This window comes from Rattus norvegicus, chromosome 1 (assembly GCF_036323735.1).
Source record: "Rattus norvegicus strain BN/NHsdMcwi chromosome 1, GRCr8, whole genome shotgun sequence".
Taxonomy (NCBI): Eukaryota; Metazoa; Chordata; class Mammalia; order Rodentia; family Muridae; genus Rattus; species Rattus norvegicus.
Genome location: NC_086019.1, coordinates 16081998 through 16096232, shown reverse-complemented (window position 1 = coordinate 16096232; position 14235 = coordinate 16081998). Strand labels below are relative to the sequence as shown.

The following is a 14235-nucleotide window of genomic DNA, read 5'->3' as shown; positions in this document are numbered from 1 at the left end:
TACTTTCAACTTCCTGATCCTCTGTACTTCTCCCCCATCTCCTCTCATATCTGAACCGGCCCCCTTTTTCATCCTCCTCCTCTCACCCTCCCAGATTCCTGTCTGCCTCTATTTCTGGAGATTATTTTCTCCCCCCTTCTGAGTAGGACTGTAGCATCCACACTTTGGTGTGATCTTCTTTCTTCTTGGGTTTCTTATGGTCTCTGAGTTATATCATGGGTATTCCAAGCTTGTTTTCAGCTAATATCCACTTATCAGTGAATGCATACCATGTGTGTTCTTTTGTGACTGGGTTATCTCACTCAGGATGATAATTTTAAGTTCCACCCATTTGCCTGCAAATTTCATGAAGTCATTGTTTTTAAAGCTGAGCAGTGCTCCATAGTGTAAATGTACCATTCTGTTCCATTTCTGTATTCATTCCTCTGTTGAAGGATATCAGGCTTCTGGCTATTATAAATAAGGCTGCTATGAACATAGTGGAACATGTGTCCTTGTTACGTGTTGGAGCATCTTTTGGGTCTATGCCCAGGATTGGTTAGTTGGGTCCTTAGGTAGTACTATTTCCAATTTTCTGAGGAACCTCCAGACTGGTTTCCAGAGCGGTTGTTACAGCTTGCAATCCCACCAACAATGGAGGAGTGTTCCTCTTTCTCCACATCCTCACCAGCATCTGCTGTCACCTGAGTTTTTGATCTTAGTCATTCTGCCTGGTGTAAAGTAGAATCTTATGGTTGTTTTGATTTGCATTTCCCTGATGACTAAGAATGTTGAACATTTCTTTAAGTGCTTCTCAACCATTTGAGATTCCTCAGTTGAGAATTCTCTGATTAGTTCTGTAACTAATTTTTTAATAGGGTTATTTGGCTCTCTGGAGTCTAACTTCTTGAGTTCTTTGTATATATTGGATATTAGCCCTCTATCCAATGTAGGGTTGGTAAAGATCTTTTCCCAATCTGTTGGTTGCCGTTTCTCCTATTGACAGTGTCTTTTGCTTTACAGAAGCTTTGCATTTTATGAGGTCCCATTTGTCAATTTTTGATCTTAGAGCATAAGCCATTGGTGTTCTATTCAGAAAAATTTCCCCAGTGCCAATGTGTTCAAGGTTCTTCCCCACTTTCTCTTCTATTAGATTTATTGTATCTGGCTTTATGTGGAGGTCCTTGATCCACCTGGACTTGAGCTTTGTACAGGACAATAAGAATGGGTTGATTTTCATTCTTCTACATGGCTACTGCCAGTTGAAGCAGCACCATTTGTTGAAAATGCTATCTTTTTTCCATTGAATGGTTTTAGCTCCTTTGTCAAAGATCAAGTGACCATAAGTGTGTGGGTTCATTTTGGGTCTTCATTTCTATTTCATTGATCTACCTGCCTGTCTCTGTGCCAATACCATGAAGTTTTTTTTATCATGATTGCTCTGTAGTATAGCTTGAGGGGAAAAGCCTTTGACAAAATACAACACTCCTTCATGCTAAAAGTATTGGAGAGAATAGGAATTAAAAGTCCATAGCTAAATATAATAAAAGCAATATACAGCAAGCCAATAGCCAACATTACACTAAATGGAGAGAAACTAGAAGCAATCCCACTATAATCAGGGACAAGACAAGGCTGCCCACTCTCCCCCTACCTATTCAATATAGTACTCGAAGTCCTGGCCAGAGTAATTAGGCAACAAAAGGAGGTCAAAGGGATACAAATTGGAAAGAAAGAAGGCAAGATATCACTATTTGCAGATGCTATGATAGTATACATAAATGACCCCAAAAATCCAGGAGAGAACTACAACTGATAAACAACTTCAGGGAAGTGACTGGATACAAAATTAACTCAAATCAGTAGCCTTCCTCTACTCAAAGGATAAATGGGCTGAAAAAGAAATTAGGGAAATTACATCCTTCACAATGGTCACAAATAATATAAAATATCCTGGTGTGACTCTAACCAAGCAAGTGAAAGATCTGTATGACAAGAACTTCAAGTCTCTGAAGACAGAAATGAAAGATCTCGGAAGATGGAAAGATCTCCCATGCTCATGGATTGGCAGGATTAACATAGTAAAAATGGCCATCTTGTCAAAAAGCAATCTGCAGATTCAATGCATTCCCCATCAAAATTCCAACTCAATTCTTCACAGAGATACAAAGAGCAATTCTCAAATTTATCTGGAATAAAAAAAGCCCAGGATATAAAAAAAAAACATTCTCAACAATAAAACAATCTGGCAAAGTCTTCATTTTACAGTCTTGTTTTACTAAGTTTCTTTTTATACTTTCAAGATAAAAGGCCAGGCTTTTGACTTCTACTCTTGCTTCAGAGAGAGCAGTTGTTGATCTTCCGAGGGATTTATTCTATTTCACTTCTAGACTAATTTTGGATGCTCTACTTTTGATGGTTTTGTTGTTTTAATAAATTATCTATAGATATAGATTTCTTTTCATTTGCCTTTGTATAAACTAAAGACATGTGTACTCCAAGGTATGGTTAAGGAGAAGGTTCTTATCGCAGATCTGAGAGAGAGTAGAACTAGGGGCATCTGGAAGAATCCAGAACAGAGAAAGGAAGTAGTAGACAGCACCTGGTCAGCACATTCTTCCTGGCTGTGAGAGGAGAGAACAGGGGAGAGCTAGAGAGGAAAATAGAGAGAGAAGAGGAGAAGTGAGAGGGGCAATGAGGAAGCATAGCCAATCTGTCAGGGTTAAAAGGACAACGAGAATTTGGGTGTAGGGAATCCCTTTGGCCAGCGATAAGGGAAATGGCCCCTTTGGTGGATGGGAACCTGCTTTAGGAGTTCCTTAGCAATGCTAGTGTTTGTCTAACCACCAGTTCTGTCTGTCTAACCACTATGCTATGCTAGTGTCTGTCTAACCACTCAAGTTCTTGAGGAAGTGAGGTTTTCCTTTGGCCCTGACAACCTTACCTAATATTCCCTGGATTCACTCAAACTGGCAGTTGATGTCTTCTGCTAATTTCGAAAATCTTCCAGCCAATTATCTCTAAAAAAATATTTCTCAGTGGCTAGAGACAAAGTTCAGTGGTAGAATGCACACTTGGTATACATGAGACTCTTGGTCCAACCAACCAGCCAACCAGCCAGCCAGTCAACTAACCAACCAGCCAACCAGCCAGCCAGCCAGCCAGCCAGCCAGCCAGCCAGCCAGCCAACTAACTAACCAGCCAACCAACCAGCCAGCCAGCCAGCCAACTAACCAACCAAGTAAATACATCTCCCCCATTGCACTTGCTCATTCTGAAAAACTAATTAGAAATATTTGTTTTCTCATTTCGTGTCTCAACAATTCAACCTATCTTTCCTAATTTTGCCTCATGACACTTCTGTGTTCATTTAATCTTCCTTTAAAAAGAAGAACACAAAAGGATTTGTTTTTATGGATGTATCTCAATTTTATGCAGCCCTGAATGTTTGTCCATGCACCATATGGATATAGTATCCCCTCAGGGGCCGGAAGAGGAAGTTGAAGCATACCATGATGGGGACAGCATACCATGACAGGCACTGCCAGCAGTAGGCCAGGATGGAGACTTCTCAGAACCCCACTGCAGCTCCTTGTGAAAAAGGGTGGTGTCTGGGACCCCAAGAAACAGGAGACACATCCCTTCTGGGGACCCGCCATCTGAAATAAGAGGCTGCCTGCCGTAGGCCGGGATGGAGACATCTCAGTAGCCCGCAGCAGCTCTTTGTAAAAAAGGTTGTTCCCACTTCTCCCAACCTTAGCCCTGGACAGCGGCTGTATAGATTTCACTTGTGAGTGTGATGTGTGTGAGGCGTGTATGAAGAGTGTGCGTGAGAGAGAAAGGGTAACGAACAGAGGTGTGTGTGAGTGTGGGAGTTCGAGGAAAGAAAAGCGCAAACGAGAAAACCAGAGCCCAAGAGAATGCACAGTGTGCAGCCTCAAGCTGCAGGCAAACCAGTGAGCGAGAAAGAGAGAAGAGAGAGTAGCTTTAAGCCTTGAAAAAGTGCCTGCCAGTTTGTTCCCAAAAAGTAGTCTGTGTGTATTTATTTTGCGCCTTTCAGATATCCCTGCTTCCAGTTGAGAACTCCCATCCTGTGTCGAGGCTGGACCCGGACAGAAACCCCTCAACAGGAAAGTTGTAAGCCACTGTCTGGGTGCTTGGAATCAAACCTGGGTCTTTTGGAAAAGTACCCAGGGTTCTTAACCACTGAGTCCTATGAAAAGTCTAATCTCACCAACCAGTTAAGAACATGCACAGAAATCTGTTTATGTTATATTTATTCTAAGAACTTCCAAAGAGTATTTTTATGAGTGGGATCTCAGGTGGGTTAAACGGAGGGAAGAATTATTTTCTAATATAATTTTGTTTTCTAAACTGCGCTGAATTCATAGCGAAATCCTCATCATGTTGGTGGATTCAGTTCCCGCATTTTGTTCCTTAAATCTTTGTGATAGTGATTCTTAAGGTGAAAGTCCAAACACACCAAACACACTAGGTTGTAGATGTCAGTTCCCCATGGGTAGTAATTCTCTTGGCTAAGTTTACTCCTTAATTCATGAGAAAAGACCTCTCAAGTTCTCAGGTCAATTGTTAATATAACATATTTTTTTTTCACAATTTTCTTTAAAAGGGAGGTCATAAAACTCAACACAGCAGAGCATCTCTGTCCCTCATTGTGAGTCGGGTGTAACCCCCAGACTGGATGTTGTTTTTTGTGGGTCACAGGGCTAAGTGATTTGGAAAAAGCCAATTTGCTGATTGAACACCACCTATGTCATCATGCCTTACGTCATTCCAGCATATGGGGGCATCTTTTAAAGTCTTCAGCTGAATGGAACTCCCACAGATGCCCTATGGATTAACCTTCTAAATTTTATAAAGGTAAAAACTAAGATGTAGAGAGGTGAAATGGCCACACAAAAACTACCCAGGCACTAAAGTGCATAGCTCAGGTGATCCTCCAGTATTGATTGTTTCTTTGTGTAAACCTATAGTTTAAAATGTGTGGACTGTGGGTAGAAACACTTTTATTTCTTTTTCTTGTACTGAATATAGATTCTTACCTCATACAATATATGCTGGTAACAAGTTCCACTCCCTCTGCTTCTCCTAGATCCTTCCCACCTCCATTCCCCTCTGGATACCCTCCCCTTCTTTCTCTTATCTTCTTATATAAAAGGTAGCAACCACGCTTGACAAAATAGAATATAACAAGAGGAAACAAAAACCTATTATACTGAGGCTGGACAAGGCAGCCAGTCCAACAGAAGGAAAGCCAAGAGCAAACACAAGACTCAGAGACCCATTTGTTCTCACACTCAGAAGTCCCATAAAACACTAAGCTAATTGCTATAATATAGCCTCAGAGGACCTGGTGCGAACCCACGTAGGCCCTGGGTTTGCTGCTTCAGTCTCTGTGAGTTCATATTACTCTTTCTCAGTTGACTTAGAGGGCCTTGTTCTCCTGGTGTCCTCCATCCCATCATGCTGGCTCCCACATGGCTGCCTAAGGGGAGGTGTGGCACAGTTCCTGCCCCAGAAGCCTTGCCAGGCCACTGATCCCATGACCCCCACGTGTGCCGATAGTTGCTATTGCCACGGAATTCATCTGCTGTCTTTACTACTTTGCTTTTGATCTTTCTTTCTTGGGAATATACCCCCCTCCCAATTACTCAGAGCTAATCACACCACAGTAAATGAAACAGATATGGTTTTTGGGAAAGAGGAACGGAGATGGTCATGATGCTGTGGAAGATGAGGAACAGGTCCTCTGCTTGGCCTTCGGGGTCATGGCAAGGATCTAGACAACATAACCACAAGGGCCATAAAAGCCTATATGGTCCCTTTTGGAAATGGTTCGTTGTCAGACTTGGCCTTGATTTTGGAATCATGAAGAAGCACATGTCCAGTTCAATGGCTGCTGCATTGGTCAGACAGGGCAAACTTGGAGACATCAAGGATAGAAAGCTAGAGTGATCTCAGGAGGAAAGGGTACGTATAGAAAAAAATAGGGATTTATATATAATTTGGGAATAAATAGTATTAGAAGGAGAGTACACGTGGCTATGGAATTGCTAGGATAAGGAATGAAGAGTAGAGAGTTAGAAGATGATGTGGAAGCATATAAAAGTTCTCTTTTTCTAGCCGATTGAAGAGTGGAAGAGAACAATCCCTGGGAAGACATTAGAGAGAGCTGTTTTACTGTTTAACTTACATAAATTCAAAACTCTGTAAGGCATCATTTTAACTTTAGTAGTCTGTCATTGTTCTATTCTTCCATGGAAGCAGTTACTCAAGACTGCTGTCTGCTGTACAGAAAACTGGAAGAGGTGTGGCCAGCTGCCCATAAAGAGTGGACTGTGTAAACCTATAAGGAAAGGCACTTTTGCTTTGTGCTTGGTTCTTTTCTAAGGAAACAGGGGCTGAGAGTGTTGATCCGGGACTCATGGAGTTTATGTAAATCTAAGAATTCTTGATAATTATTAACAATGATCGAGTCTTAATGATGTAGCTTTAGTACATAAAAGATGGTGTTCTAGCTCTCTCTGTTCATTAAGCTATTAAGCTATAAGGCTTAAGTCATTATTTCATTGTTGAATCAGCACTGTTCCCGTTCCCTCCTTTCTCAAGGCCTTCCTCATGCTGAGGCAGGACCTGGGCACCCTCAGTTTCTTACACTTTCACACATCCCCTTCTGTGGGGTTCTCTGAGCTCTGAGGGAAGGGGTTTGACTCAAGCTTCCCATTTAGCACTCTGTGTTTCGTCTCTCTCTCTCTCTCTCTCTCTCTCTCTCTCTCTCTCTCCCTCTCTCTCTCTCTCTGTCTCTCTCTCTCTCTCCCTCCCTCCCTCTCTCTCTCTCTCTCTCTCTCTCTCTCTCTCTCTCTCTCTCTCTCTCTGCCTAATATGTGGCTGTGGGTCTCGGCATCTGTTCCCATCTGCTGTCAGAGGAAGCTTCTCTGTTGATGACTGGATAAGGCACTGATCTTACGAGTTTAGCAGAATATCATAAAAAGTCATTTTATTAGTAGTTCTTTTTTTTCTTTTTTAAAGACCAGTAGTGTTTGGTTTTAACTTAGGTCTCTCAGCTATCTAGTTTCTGGTTCTTGGTCACGCGAGAAGGTCCGGTATGGGTTCTGTCTCATGGATCGAGCCTTAAGTCAAATCAGACATTGGTTGGCTACTCCCACAAGTTCTATGTCACCATTGTTCTGGAATATTTTGCAGATAGGACAGATTGGAGGTCAAAAGTTTCGTGGCTAGGTTGGGTGTTTATGTTTCTCTTTTGATAGCCTGCAGAGTATCTTCCCACACCAAAGATGCTGGCCAATAGTCAGTGAAGAATCCATGTAGGCACCAGATCCACTTCTTCACAGTTAATGAGTTGTATGGGTGTTATCCTCAGCGATGGGACCTTGATGTTTGAGGAGAGTTTGTCTGAGTAACAGCCTGAGTTGTTTAAGGATCTCCGGGGGACCTGTTGGCCAGCAACTCAATTGAAAGCTACACCAGCTTCGTTTGGTGACTGGAGATGACCAGTTTAGACTGTCTCCTCCATTATTAAGAGACTTAATAAGTATTACCTTCAAGTAGAAGCATGTTAATTGAAAAAATATCCACATTTTGGACAGTTTTACTGCAGTGACACGTGCCAACTAATAGTGACAATACTCTGTAAAAGGGTCAGGAGGCCCACCAGCTAAAGGAAGGAAAACCAACCTTGCTGTTCTTACTCCTGGCCTTCCCTAGGAGAACTGCAGGTGTGGGGCTGCCTACCAGGAGTGGTTCTCCACCCACGCCACTTATTTAACTGCCACTCATGCTGCTCTCAGGTCCCAGCTCAAAACATCACTTGCTCGAGCTTCTTGAGCCTCCAATGCTGGGTGAATGCCTTATTAGGTAAACAGAACACAGCACCTGACCTTTGGATCGTGGATTGCAAGTGCACATGTTTGCTCTTACTATGATTAAAGCCCTCGTTAATAGCCTGGGAATTCCTTGAGGGTGGGGCTCATGCATCTCTGCCCCTGTCGGATTTACCTTAGCCTGTTGTGTATTGTAGAGGCATCTCATTACCTGTCACCTATTTACTGAGTGATGAATTAACAAATTAGGCTGATCAACATTAAGTACCCATTCATGCTTTGTAATAGGCACCGGGGCAAGCTTCAATAACGTAAGTGTGTGGTGTGTGGCCTTAAGTAGTTTACCATATGACGACGGTGGTGACAACAACAGCAACTGTAGCAGAGAGCTGGGGTGTCCACACACAGACCTGGGGAGTCCTGCCACTCTTCAGAGAGAAGCAGCTTTCAACTGGCCAGGTTACAGAACACTTTTGAGCCGGGTGTTGAAAGAGGCATTCAGAGCTGTCTTGCAGATTCGTAAGTGTGCACGCACTTGCAATAGGAGAGAGGTCGGCTTTGCTCTTCTGGGTCACTGTTCTTGGCTTGCAAATCACTCTGTGGGATTTAGTTTAATTTAATTAAGGTGGATTTTTACTTTTAGCTAATGCAGTGTAATCATTTGGTTTTTAACCGAGTGACTTCAGGGGATCGTATAGATGGAGAGAGTTCTCTCTGCTCCTCATGAATGTCTCTGCCTAAATCTCAGAATCCTCTGTGAGCTCATCTTTTCTGGGGATTAAAACCCATGGTAGACAAGTGCTTTACCACCAAGCTATACCTCAACCAAGCTCAAGCCCACCTTCTGCTTTTGTTTTACTTTTTCTTCATGATTTTAACACCCACTGCTACCACGGTCCATTACCATTTTCTTTTTCTTCTTCTTTTTTTTTTTCACGCTTTCTCTGAAGAACTCATTCACTAGCATCGTTCAACTTCTTATTTTGAAATGGATTCCCTTGGATGAACTTAATAGTGGAGAGCATCCTTTCTGAGTACCCAGTACTCGTGGTTTGATTGACACAGCCAGGCTTCAAGTTCAGTGGCTGTGGATGGGAATCTGAGTCCCCAGGCACCAGACAAAATGTACTTGGTGAAATATTTGGGTTTGTGCGTCCTACAATCAAGAGCTGGACCCGAGACACTTGATAGCAACATAGACTGTTTATGAAGGAAAGGAAAACATTTGTGAGACAGAAGTGGGCTAGAGAGCTGACGGGAGAGCATGTACTCAGGCAGTGGGCCACAAACTGTGGGAACTTCTCACAGGGCATTGATATAGCACAGCTGTTCTTGAGGTTGTGGCGTGTCAGGTTGGAATTGAAGACCTGGTGAGGAGGGGCTTTGGTCTTTCTGTCAGCTAGGTCCTTTCACATGTTACTCTTCTGGTCTAGGCTCAGGTCCCACTCTTCTGTCACAATACTACTCCTTTCCTAGTACTCAGACAAAAAAAAAATCCTTTGCTTTCCCTAATCAATTGAGATCCAAGTTCTAGACCGTTGGGCACCAGGCAGGAGGAGCTGCGTTAGAGAAATGGGCTCCCTGGCTTGCTTAGCTGTAGATGGACATGAAGACGAACTTCTATGAATCAGTGCCTTTTGGATGAATCGATGACTTTATAGAGTTCCTGATTTGATTCAAATAATTTTAAGAAGTTTAAAGAGATGGGTTTCTCCATCTGCCAAACCCTTCGCCGTTCACATTCCGAGCCTGCAGTGTTTTCTGTGGTGGAGTCAGCCCTCCCCTGAGGTCATAACTCAACTAACGTCTGCTACCAAAGCCACCTTCTGACTTTGTAACCTCTGTGCACTTCTTGGTTGTCTCATCTTCTTCACTTGAAAGATACCTGATTATCCTTCAAGCTACGGTCTAATCATTTCTTTCTCTATGGAAAGCATCACACTGCCGAACACTCACCAAGACACTGTTAGCTGCCGACTTGACAGGTCTGCCCCATCATAACAGATTTTCTTCTTCTTCTTGGTGCTCCATTTAAGGGATTTTAATGGAATGAAAGCTCTGTGTAAGGTAATTGGTTTTGAAAAACACAACATATCAAACCACCGAGAACTCTCCAATTGATATCGAAAGCCTAATTAGGAACTAGACAACGAACACAAAGTTTCTCTAACTAGAAAGTTCTCCATCGCGTGTATGGATATCGTTATAATGAAACTTACTTGTTTACACTGTATAAAATACATTTCCCATTGGGTTTGTCAAGCTGTCCTTTGCTAGATGAAGTGTCCTTTGATAAGCTACACTGTAAATATTTGTTTAAGTCATATGGCATGCTAGGTAATTGTTAGTTTTAAGAAAGTCTAGATCAGATGTTGGCTCACTAGCATTCAGTCAGGCTGTGTCCTACCAGACAAACACAGCAGCACTGGAAGCACGAGACTTCTCTCTCTGTCTCTGCGGTTCTTGATCGGGAAGAATCTTAGTCATAGCATGCGATGGATTTCACTAAAACTGAAGAAAGGCACACGGGTTCTCAGGCAGGCAGACTCCCTGCTGGAGTAGGAGAGGGGCCAGAAACCAGTATCTACCTCTACCACTTTATCCCAGAGGGCTGGGGTCTCTTGTGATTTAAGTAAGTGAGGCAGATACTCCGCCATTATTTCAGACTGATCATTAAACCAAGAAAAAAAGAGCTGGGAGACCCACAGTTTCATGCAAGCTGAGATGTATCCAGGATTGGCCTTGGTTATACCTGGGCAGGTAGAAAAGCTTGTGATGGGTGAAGAAATTAGAAATTTACCATCTTGTTTACCTCCGGCCTCTTCCAATGTCTGTCTGCCCGTTGGGATGCCTCTATGCTTTCAGAATGACACGAGTAAAACAACCAAGGTTATTTGGGTGTATACCATATGTCAAGTGGGAGAAAACACAATGAGAAATAACTAAATCAGAATGTGGTGTGTGTCCTCCACAGACATCCCGGTCCTGCTTCTCTAGGACCCTCTTGTCTTTGGATCCCAGGACCCCAGATCGGAGCAGTGCTGAGTCAAACATATTTTCTCCTTTTGTTAACCCTTCCTTTTTCTAACACTACCACCTTAATTCCCTTTTTCTGCTCTAACAAGTCGTGGCCAATATGGTAGTTAAAGGATACCAGTTTGTAATCTGATGGCTTTAGAGGTCAAGCCTGAACTGGGTCTCACTGCGGGGGGGTAGGCCATCCCTGGAAGGAGTCTGCTTCCTGACCTCTTTAGCTCCCAGAGACTGTCCGTGTTCCTCTAACGTGTGGGCTAGCCTTCCAGGTTTAAATTCAGCGACTATAGGTCCAGTCCTATTCACAGTATTTCCCTGACCACCTTTTTCTGCTTCTTTTCCTTTTTGTCTTTTCAGATTGTAATGATCTGACTAGATCTGACTACACTAGATAGGGGGCACAAAGCAATCTTCTTTAATAAAGTTGACCATTTGCTTCATTTAGAACATTTTAATAATGCACATTAGAAAAAAAAGGGTTTGTCTTTCAAACTGTCCAAATATGCAGCAGCGTGGAAAACAACATTTAGTAAACAAAAGTCAGCGTGAAAAGACAGATTAAAGCAGCTATGACAGCATAGGTTTGCCATGTCTCAGACCTCATAGCTTTCTGACTGCAGCGTCTACGTCAGAGATCTGTTCCTTCAGCTGGCTTCAACTGTTTCGTGTTTAAAGAAATAACTTTTCTCCCTGGTTTCACGTCACCTTCCGAGTCCATGCAATATTCTGTAATACCAATTAGAAGTTTTCCTTTGAAGTCCTGAACACTGACAGATCCCATCTTTCCAAGCTGCGGCATGTCGTCATTTCCGGGGCGGCTACTCTGCTCGGAGGATGCCAGAGCTCTACAAGTCTCACCAGGCTTTTTGCTTCTTCACAAGTTTCTCTGGAACAACTTGCTTTTTCCTCTAACTTTTTTTTTTTTCAACTTCGCGGTCGGAACCACTGCCTGAAGAGCTGGAAGAAACATGCTCCTTTGATTTAGGCATTGCTCGGCTCCAGCATCCAACAGCCTCTAGCAACGGCCTCTAGCAACGGCCTCTAGCAACGGCCTCTAGCAACGGCCTCTAGTTCGCTCGCTCGCTCCGGACTCTCTTTTAGTTTTAAAGGTTAAATTGTGGCTATGCTGAGTCTACTTCAGTGATTAATAATAATATCCCCATCTCAAGGTTCTTTTCTCTTTATTACTTTTATAATTAAATCATTTCTAGTAAAAACTTATATATATTATATTATTTATATATAATATTCCTTTTCCTCTCCTAACTTCTCCCAGATCCTACCTGTCTCTCTAACCACCCAACTTCATGTTCTCTCTCTCTCTCTTTCTGTCTCAGAAAAAGCAAAAGTAAAAACAAAAATCAAAACAAACTAAAAAAAGACAATGCCAACGCGCGCACACACACACACACACACCCCATGGAGTCTGTTTTGTGTTGGCCAACTATTATTAACAGGCATGAGGTCTGCCCTATAGTGTGGTTGATATACCCAGTGGCCTTCCATTGGAGAAACCAGATTTTCTCTTTTCTATCAGTTTTACTAATTGCAAATAGTTTCTTGGTGAAGGGCGGGACGTGGTGTCCACTTCCCCTTCTCTATGCTGAGAGTTTGTCTGGTTTGAACCTGTGCAGGTCATGCTGTCACAGCCCCTGTGAGTTCACATGGGCGTCATTCTTGTTTGTATTGAAGATGCAGCTGTTCTGGAATTTTCCACCAACCCTGGCTCTTACAATCTTTCTATCTCCCCTTCTGCATAGATCCATTAGTCTTGAAGGGTAGAGATTCTGAGTTTAATCAACATCTTCAGATGTTTTTCTCTGTCATGTGAGGTAAAGACTCTAAGCGTGTGTGTGTGCGTGTGTGTGTGTGAGAGAGAGAGAGAGAGAGAGAGAGGGAGAGAGAGAGAGAGGAGTGTGTGGACATTGCTTTGTCTACCACACCCATCATTAATCATCATCAATGATTCACCATCTTTTATCAATAAAGTCATTAATTAAGTAGAGATTTCTGGGTTGCTTTGGCACTAATGATGCGTTTAAACCTCTCTGGTTAAAGTTTAATGTACAAGATGTACTGCTTTGCACACAATTACAGAGCTACGTGGAAGGTTAACACATTGCACACAATTACAGAGCTACGTGGAAGGTTAACACATTGAGGGAGCTCAGGGTAGAAAGAGATCAGAGAGGAGGCAGTTCTGAGGTCACCTGCAAATAAGCTGGGAGAATGGAAAAGACAGGACCCCAGGCCATGTCATGCAGAAGATGGAATTTTCTACATCCCCCATGAGTTCTTGTTTGAGATGCATCCCTGTAGCAACAGACAGATGAACACGAGATAAACAAGTTTATTAATGTGTGTAACACACATTTGTGATGGCTAAGGAAGTTCCCATTTCATACTAGGCTCCTACTATGGTAACCGTCGGCCTCTGACCTAAATTCCTAAAAGTTCTAATCCCTTTCCCAACCCCTCTAAGCTGTGTAACTGTTGTGAAATGATTAAGCACTAGCTGTGGCTTCTGTAAACGCACAGATTGCTGTGGACAGCAGGATAGCAGTTTCTCCTGAAGCGGGGCCATGAGGCAGTTCCTCACATAGCCGCAAGAAGTCAGGGGAAATGGGGCAATTCCTTATGTGCTATAAATGCCCCAGAGTGGAGTAACTGTGGTTCTCATTTATAAATCTCTCCCCCACTTGCTCACGCATAGCATAGCGCATTTCCGACTTGGTTTAGACACCGCTGCTCTTGTAATACAAATAGTGTACTCGGTTAATCATGATCTGGATTGAGTCGTGGTCTTTTCCTGCAGGGTGTTGAACTCTATAACACACTGCATTGAGGAAGACATACTAGGACATGACTCGTGGCAGTGGTTTAGAGCTCCGGTGTACATACTATTGTTAAATTGGGTTGAGTTTGATCTAAACCTATCACTTTACTTGGGTGATAAAACTACCTGTGTGTATGAACTACATATTCTTTTTTTTCTTTTTTCTTTTCTTCGGAGTTGGGGACCAAACCCAGGGCCTTGCGCTCGCTAGGCAAGCGCTCTACCGCTGAGCTAAATCCCCAACCCTGAACTACATATTCTTGATATGTAAACATATTATAACAACCTGAGAACATACCTTTGTAGCAAAAGCAACTGAGTTTCAGTCAGGCATGCCAGCCGTTCCTCAGCCAACTGGAGTCTGCTAACTGATCAGACCAAAGCTTCCCTAGTCAAATGCCAACAATCAGGTTGTGTCTCAGTGCCACGTCCTTTTCTCTGGCTAGAACTTATCCATGAGCGGGTGTTAGTGAATGAAGAGTCCAGCATTTGGCAATGCTTCCTCTCCGCACCTTTTCTTTGTCT

General features: G+C 42.9%; 1 long non-coding RNA gene and 1 pseudogene across 3 annotated transcripts in view; one reads left to right on the top strand and one right to left on the bottom strand.

Moving 5' to 3' along the window:
• LOC134484957 (uncharacterized) overlaps positions 1-14235 on the top strand; it is a 67124-nt gene that overhangs the window by 42201 nt on the left and 10688 nt on the right. The gene's annotated exons all lie outside the window — the stretch shown is intronic.
• On the bottom strand, positions 11311-12059 carry Sub1-ps3 (SUB1 regulator of transcription, pseudogene 3; annotated as a pseudogene).